We start from the raw sequence: 8,177 nt of genomic DNA on the forward strand, positions 1-8,177 counted from the left end.
AACCCATCCCTTCACCAGTGCCCATTCTCCACCACCCGTAAACCCAGCGTCCCTCCCACCCTCCCCAATCCCATCTCCCCCCCACCCCACCCTGCCACTGTGGCAAGGCATTCCCTTCTGTTCTCTCTCTCTAATTAGCTGTTGTGGTTTGCAATAAAGGTGTTGAGTGGCCGCTGTGCTCAGTCTCTAGCCCTAATTACTTTTTAATTAATTGCTTTCTATATTTATGAAATTGGCATATTTTGACCCCCAAAGAAATGGTACAAAGTAAACATTTTGAATAACTAATTGTGAAGATAACAATAGCAATGATCATGTTTAATAATCAATATTAGTAATTTAATATCTATTAAAATTGGATAAATTATTTCACACCCTGTCACTGTCGCTGTCATCCGTTGCTCATCGATATGCTTGAGCGGGCAACAGTAACATCTCCATTGTGAGATTTGTTGTTACTGTTTTTGGCGTATCGAATATAACATGGGAAGCTTGCCAGGCTCTGCCGTGCATGCGGGATACTCTTGGTAGCTTGCCAAGCTCTCCTAGAGGGATGGAGGAATTGAACCCAGGTCAGTCACCTTGAATGCCCTACCTGCTTCACTATCTCTCTAGCCAGTTTTTTTTTCACAGTATAATTTATAATTATAATTACCATGTACTAGTAATGACATAATAATTATTATGTTCTTCAGCAGTTCAAAATTGAAGATATATTAAGAGTGGACATAGAAACATAAAACCATGCAGAATATGGATATGATGAAATAGAAGGACATTTAGTGTGCTTAGAAAATTGTCTACAGATTAAATAAAAAAATTTAGAATACACTGAGTAGCAGTAGAAAGCAAAAGTAGTAAAAGGATAATAAATTGCCCTGCGATTGAAGAGTAATTAATCACATATTACAAGTAAAATATCCTAGTTTAGTGAAATTTATCAGCATATGAAAGAAAACACATATTTCTGAAGTTATATATAAGGTTAAACTAGTAGAAAATATTTGAAAGTCAGAATACACTATTCCCTACTAGACAATCTGGAAATAGGATTCTAGATATTTAAATGCATGTGATAATCATCAGTTCATTTCTTAAAAATAAAACATTTTGTTTTGTTTGGTGGCCACATCCAGCAGTGCTCATGAGGTATTCCTGGTTCTCCATTGAGAAATTACTCCTGGTGATACTCAGGGCACCATAGGGAATGCTAGGGACTGAACCTCGGTTAGCCACATACAAGGCAAACTTCTTATTCACTGCAACATAACTCCAGCCACACCATTGGTTCTTTCTTTGAGTCTCAAACTACGTTTGCCAGTGCCAGAACACTGTAACATTTAAAAATTTGAAAAGCAAATAAATATACAGCAAAAGACATTAGTGTAAGACCAACACAATGATGGAAGAGATAGATGAGTTGAGATCAATAGTTAAATAGTAAATTTTCTTCCCTTGTTCCTCTAAATTCATGGTTACTTCATTTCATCTAAATTAAATATAATATCTTATTTAGCAATTATTTAAAGGTATTAAAACTTTTTACCTTTCTATTTACCATAATAACATGGGTACATACACGGTGGCTCACACTTAAATGTGGTATTGCACCACTGGCATCAATATGTCAAACGTATTACTTAGAAATGCAGTGAGGTCTATAAAATTGCTGTTAAGGAGTCTGCATTGCATGCTGCTGACCCACATTCTATTCCTGGCTATTCCTGAGACTGCATTTAGTCCCCCAGAATTACCAGGAGTAATCTCTGAGCACAGAGCCAGGAATAAGTACTGAACACTGTCAGGTACACCCCTAACACGAAAAACCAACAAAAACATATGCTACCTGTGTAAAGCATTTTTTTCTACATCTGACTTTTTAAGGATCATTTTATTGGAAAAAATATAGCTCTAGTGTTTATTACATAATGTGCACTTGAGGCTCTTTCCTCTCCCTGGAGATGGGTTCTCTCTGAAACATAGTACTTCCTTCTCTCCCATATTTCTCAAATTGACCTATTTTACTTCACACAGAAAATATAAAACATATTGAATAGTGGAATGAACTAGCAAATCCAAAATGTGAAAAATAAAAGAGCAAGAAATACTTTTAAATTAGGAAACCAGTAGAATTTTGTGTGTACATTTTCAGCATATTTATAGCAATATAAAGTTTTTCACAACTTCAATAAAAATCAAATATTATTATGCACTACAATGTGGTCCCATAATTTTGATTTTATCTTTTGCTATATCTTTTGTAAACATATGACATATTACTAATATTATTTTTATTTTTTCTTATGTATGAAAACCTTAAATGAAAATGAGAATATTTCAATTGAATGCCATTAACTATAAGGAAAAATCTACAAATTGGTATGCACATATTTTGTTTATAGTTTTCAGTATTTAGTAATTTTGTGAGGCAATATGTTCATATAGTGAGAAATGTGATTTTTAATTCTGAGTAAAGAATTATTGTGCTTGGTCTATGGTAATTATAGTAGAAAAATACATGAATCACATTTTCCAGTTTTATTCAATGAATTGATTACTGGAAAAGTTTGTCAATGAAAATAAAAAAATAAAAATTAAATTATATTTGACATCAACTTGACAGATTATTGATGAAAATAATATATTTTTCTAAACTCCAGGTAATTTGAAGACAGTAATCACTTCACTACCAATGATAAATAATAATGGCTTATTAATAAGATGATAAAATAAGTCTAATTAGCATTTTCTGCAGAGAAGAAATTTATTGCAAGAAGTAGGAAGTCATAACTCAGACTTTTTAGTTCTACCAGTCTTTTAAACTTACTGATATTATGGATTCAGGAAAACATATACAAAATCAGAGGAAAATTCAAGTGGCAGGTGTGTTTGGGCAATTACTAATTATAAGGATAATGCTTCTTTCAACAAAACTTTTTGAAATCTAGTGAACTTTCTCTCATTGCTTCACATATCTGATATTAAATTTTTTAATCAAGTGAAGCAATTTTCTGAAATAGACAAAGAAATTGTGGAGTGTAAAATTATGTAAGTAGAGTCCACTTCAGAAAAAATTAGGTACTTAGCATCTGCAAGCATTTCCAAGAATAAATGCAATTGGAAAATGTAAATAGGGGTGGAAAAGTTCAAATTTACTGTTCCTCTCATACAGTGAGCAATTTATAAGAAGAATGAGTCCAAATACTTTTTCAGAGCCTAAATTCAACATAAATATGAAAACGGAAGCCTCAATCACTTATCAGTTCTAGGTTTCATTAATATCCTCTTTAAGACATTAAAATTTGAAAATATTCATAAGATTTCTATGATACATAACATTCAAGGAGATGCCACAATCTGGAATATACATATTCCCATAATGAGCAAGCAATGGTCTTACTAAAACTGCCACTCATATTTCCAAAGAGAAGTACAGAAGCAAAAACCAAACCTACAAGAAATGTAACATTGAATTATTTGATGTAACACTAAATTATTAAATGTAGCAGTGTATTAATCTGATTAAAATCGAGAAAAAACAACATAGTATTTTTATTTTTTTGTTGATCTTTTTGTTTGTTTGATTTACTTTAGAGATCACACCTGCTACTACTCAGGATTGTACCCATTCAGTGCTCAGGGAGGGCTGACACTGCTTAGGGATTATGGGGTACTAGGGATCAAACCCAGAGTTCACACATGTAAAGCATGAATGTTAGGACTTTAAGCTATGACCTGGGTCTGTTGGTTTGACACTTCTAATACTCTTCATATGCTTTGAAGGAAGTGACCACGGAATAGTTAAGGAGTTTTAGTATAGCACACATTATAAAAATTAAAGATGCACTCTAAGAAAAGTCCCCCCCCCAAAAAAAATTTAATGTAGGTTAAATGTAAGCAAAAATAACATCAATGGAAATTAGTGAATTATTTTAACTGGGACATGCTTATATTAATTAAATATAAATGCATATTTCCCATTAATGGTGTGACTTACTCTGTTTGGGGGATTTTATCACTTTTAGTAGACCGAAGTAAATGATGATGTTACGATTTTATGAATCAGTGACATACAAACATCCAATTGTGAAAAGTAGAACATACACAGATGAAATACAGAGTGTTATGACTCTTTTATCTGAAACTTAACTCACTATAGAATTTTTTAGATCTGTATTCACTTAAAATATCATTAAATTTATAATGAGACTCCCAGAGAGCTCTTTTGGACTACATGTATTTCATAGGATGATTTCCTACATACTAAATACTTTTTTGAAAACTGACTAAAGTAGTACAAGTTAATGGTGCCTATAAAAGGATATTTCAAAAGCTAAAATTGATTGATATTAGACTAATGTAATTTGTAACCTAATATGTATTTTGGGTTAAATGCATGTCACTCAAATGTTTATACACTGTATTTGGGTTGAAGACATAGTTAATGTAGAAAGAAATAGCACATAAAATCGATGTCTAGTTGAAGGAAAGTTTACAGAGGTTTTTTTTTTTTTTATTACAAGTGGGAAGTTGGTGTAATAGTCATTCTTCGTGCAGTGTTAGAAAATATATTAGATTAAAGGGCTACTACATATAGCTTCCTCCCTGAGGTATTAAGACAATACAAATTTAATTAGGCTTCAAATACTTGGCATTACTGTTCTTTTAAAAATAATTTATGCTTGGTCTGGAGCAATAGTACAGTGGGTAGAGTATTTGCCTTGCATGCAGCGGACCTGGGTTCGATTCCCAGCATCCCATATGGCCCCCGAGCACCGCCAGGAGTAATTCCTGAGTGCAGAGCCAGGAGTAACCCCTATGCATTGGCGGGTGTGACCCAAAAAGCAATAAATAAATAAAAATAAAAATATTTTGTTTCATTCTTTCTGAGAAGTTTGTAACAAAAATTTAAACTTAATCTTCTTTCAAATATTGCTAAAGCTATTTCCATTCTTTTATTAAAATATTTCATGAAAACTTGAGACCTATTCATCTTTTCTGTCTGATAAACTATGAATCTGAAATAGTTATATCTTCACCTTTCAAAACCTACATATATCATTGGTTTCTTTATTCAGCAATATTCTTGTTTGATGCCTCTTTTTCATTAGTGACTCTTGTTACTGAACATTATAGATTTATCCATAAGTGTGATCTTTGAGAACTAGTTTTCAATTAAAATATCTGCTCAATGGAATTAGCACAAGGACTCATTAGAAGGAATATTATACAGGGATTAAGCCTGGGTCCACAAATCAGAGCTCAGTCAGTCTTTTTCTTAATTTTTTTGGCTTGGGCCATGACATTAACATTATTATTATTTTTTATTTTTTTGGTCTTTAGAGGTAATAACAAAACACTAAGGGCTGGAACGATAGCACAGCGGGTAGGGCGTTTGCCTTGCACACGGCCGACCCGGGTTCCATCCCCAGCATCCCATATGGTCCCCTGAGCACCGCCAGGAGTAACTCCTGAGTGCAAAGCCAGGAGTAAGCCCTTTGCATCGCCGGATGAGACCCAAAAAGCAAAAAATAAATAAATAAATAAATAAATAAATAAATAAATAAATAAATAACAAAACACTATGGAGGGAAACACTAACATACATATTGCATGAATTTTACAAGTATTATTTATTTGAATTCACTTGTGAAGATATTAACACTAAAATAGGGCAAGATTTGACCAAAATCGGTACCTCGAACTCCGGAACTGTCAGGCTAGCTCCGTGAGTGAATAACCCAGCTTCTTCAGGGGCAGCACGCCAGAAAGCTGACATTTGGGACTCGTTCGCCTTCAGGATTGAGTCTATATTGTGAAGGGAAATGTTTGCTTTTATGTCCCCTCACTTCTCTTTATTTCCCTCTTGTCGTTGATGTGATAAGTAGAGTTACACACACTTTGTGGTGGGGTCTGAGATGGATCACGAAAGGTACTGCCTCAGGATCCCCCTGGAGATGCAGGGAGGCTTGAGGGTCTAAATCAAGCCCTGATGTTTGCAAGGCATGTGATTTTCCACTGAGCTACACTTTAAATCTTAGGTCACAAAAATAAATAAGCAATGCTTAAGAACACATATGGACTACTTAATGCATACTATTATAATAGTAAAGATCTTTCTTAGGTTCCACAAATTTCCACAATATTTGTTCATTCAAAGCAGAAAATTAGAATCTTCCACTTTTTATCTCAGGCAAGTGCCTTTTTTTCTAATTTCTCCCTCTTGTTTTTATTCAAAATACTGATTTGGCTGTTGATTCTGTCTTGTGAATTTTTTAAACAATATGCGCTGATCTGAAGACTGAGATTCTGGTTAGAATTGTTATAAGGTTGCTTGTGAATCACATTTTTCAGCTCACAAATTCACACATAGGAGGAGTCTTATTTTCTAATATATTAGTCATGAAACAAACCACCTGGTGGATATATTTTAATAATCATAATAGTCCTTAACTTTTCTGTTTTCCAATTTATGCATTTATTACTTCCTTTTGCCACACCTGTCACTGTCACTGTCATCCCATTGCTCATCGATTTGTTCAAGCGGGCACCAGTAACGTCTCTCATTGAGACACTTATTGTTACTGTTTTTGGCATATTCAATATGCACGGGTACCTTGCCAGGCTCTGCCCCGAGGGCTCCATACTCTTGCTAGCTTGCCGGGCTCTCCAAGAGGGGCAGAGGTATCGAACTCGGGTTGGCCATGTGAAAGGCGAATGCTCAACTGCTGTGCTATCGTTCCAGCCCTTGCCACACCTATTATAAAATAATCTTGCATAAAATAAGATCTTTATAATATTCTAAATGATAAGATGGAGCAATATTGAGTTAATATAAATGTTTTTTCCTAGCTGTTGCCTTTGTTTGGGGGCCATACCTGGTTGTACTCTGGGGTTCCCACTGGCTCCATGCTTTTGGCTGTGCTCAGGGGACCATATGTAGTGGCAGGGATTAAATCTGGGTTCACACATCAGAACTCAGTCAGTCCTTTCCATGATTTTTTAAGCTTGGGCCATGACATTAACAATTTTATTTTTGTCTTCAGTGTTAATAATACAATATTACCATGGGAAACATCAATATAATATTGCAAGCATTTTACAAGTATTATTTTTTTTGAATTTGCTTTGGAAGGTATTAATACTAACATATGGCATGCTTTGACCAAAATACTAAAGCTAGAAAAATTATTTTAAGCACATTTTAACTAGTGTATTCTTTAAATTGACTGGAGATGGGTATAGGAGTTTTTGCCACACTGGTGATGGCGAGGTCAGGTACTATGTACACCAAAACCTCAAGTGTCTATACCACTGGAAACACATTACCTAAATTTAAGACATTAAAATAATAATATTAATAATAATAATAATAATGATAACAACATATGTACTACCCAATTTATATTTTACTCTGTTTTGTAATTAAGGCTAATTTCTTGAATAATATTTTTTTCAAAAAAATTTAAATATTATGGTAGAAGTAGTTATTTTTGCAAGTCTCTTGGTATAATTATATTTTCTCCCTTAAGCTGTCAAAGTAAATATATACAAATTAATATAAGTTTGAGAATTTCTATAAATATACGACAAGAGTACATGGCTTATTTGAATTTGGTGTATTTTTCCGACTCATATCTGTGTTGGGTCTGCTATTATTTTACTAAAAAGTGGGATTTTTCTATAAGCATAAATCTCAATTTCCTTTTATCTTCTATCACTGTATCACTGTCATCCTGTTGCTCATCAACTTGCTTGAGCGGGCACCAGTAACAGTTTCAAAAAAAAAAGTAACAAGTTATCTTCTATACTTAATAAAAATTATTTACTTGTATCAAAAAATTCACTGATAACTGTTTATTTGTATTGTATTAATTTAAATAGTTCAGAAAAGTTCTAAGGTAAATAAGCATCATATCTCAGGAAAATCTTACTAGTGTTATATTTTGCAGTGAAAACATGGTGATACCTTATAGTGATTAAGGCAACATTTAATTATGAGAGAAAATTAGGTTTTGTTCTTGTTCATTGCCCACAAGCAATTGGGCATGAAGAGAATTTTTAAGTATTGCTAGTAGAACATTCCTAATCTTTAACTTGGATTTAAAAGAATAGAAAATAGAAATAAAATATATACTTTTTAGGTATAATTTTATAGCATTTTAAGTCTGAGAAAA

This window comes from Sorex araneus, chromosome 5, assembly GCF_027595985.1.
Source record: "Sorex araneus isolate mSorAra2 chromosome 5, mSorAra2.pri, whole genome shotgun sequence".
Classification (NCBI taxonomy): domain Eukaryota; kingdom Metazoa; phylum Chordata; class Mammalia; order Eulipotyphla; family Soricidae; genus Sorex; species Sorex araneus.